We start from the raw sequence: 1,261 nt of genomic DNA, 5'->3' as shown, positions 1-1,261 counted from the left end.
GTTTTGATTCAAAGAGGGAGCCAATGTATCTTGTTTGGATGTCTGATTGTGTGTGTCTTTAATGTGCCTTTCTATATATACATGAGGTTTTGATGGTTAATCTTGGCTTCTTTGTCCGATTCACATTTTTATCTCTATATATTAAGAGGATTTATAAAATTAGTTATGACTTTCACCGCGCACCCTTGGTGCGGTGGTCACTCCACAAGTATAAATGCTTGTGGGGTGTGGGGCAAGGGTTGGAGTTTAAGTCTTCAGAAGGAAGTTTCACACACATATACACTTAGAGTAGGCTAGAGTAGAAAATCTATCTTGTATAAAAAAAATTTAAAAAAAAGTTAGTTATGACTTCAAAAAATGTCAAAAATACCAATAATCTAATTAGATAATCTTTATTTCTTTTTATAAAAAATAGGGTTAAAATTGTAATTTAACAAAATTTAAGAGCAAAAAAAACTATCAACTTTTTTCTTAAAATTTAGCACACTCTCTGTTTAAATATAATTTACGCAAGTTTGATATATATTTTCCTAAAAACTAGCATACACTAAACCTAGAACTTTACTTCATTTGAAATCCTAAATTTAAGTTTCTTAAAAATCTCTTTCATAATAACCTCACTAACAATAGATAAATTAAAATTGAAAAATTATGTTAAACATAAAAAAATAGCCTTATCACACTTGCAAAGCGCGTGTGATGAGTTTGGTCGCTTCTATTTCCATAAACTTTATTTGAGAAATCTTTAGTAACACCCATTACTATTCACATACTTTTCATAGGCTTTCACTTAAACACAACCATGCAAGATGATCCCTATGGCTTGAAATAACAGTCTTAATGTGATTTCTAATAGAATGATGCCAGTTGTCTCTCTCTAAGGGATTCGTTTTATTATTAACTCATCAGTGACATGGCTAGTAAATATAATACTAGCCTCTGAGCACACGCTCACGGGCGTGCTCAGAGGATATTTTATTTTTTTAGAAAAAAGTTAATAATTTGCATTCATTATAATTTGAAATTACTACATTTTTCAATCACAAAAAACCTAGGGGTGTGATGAAAAAATATTTCACCTATAAATGCATAATTCTCATCACACTCCTAAGTTTTTTGTAATTAAAAAATATAGTAATTCCAAATTATAATGAATGCAAATTATTAACTTTTTTTCAAAAAAATAGAAGATCCTCTGAGCACACGCATGAATAGAAGATCTTTTGAGCACGCGCTCATGCGCATGCTCAGAGGCTAGTAA

Source organism: Castanea sativa, chromosome 4, assembly GCF_040712315.1.
Source record: "Castanea sativa cultivar Marrone di Chiusa Pesio chromosome 4, ASM4071231v1".
Classification (NCBI taxonomy): Eukaryota; Viridiplantae; Streptophyta; class Magnoliopsida; order Fagales; family Fagaceae; genus Castanea; species Castanea sativa.
The sequence above is the reverse complement of the archived record's forward strand: the minus strand, read 5'-3'. Positions refer to the sequence as shown.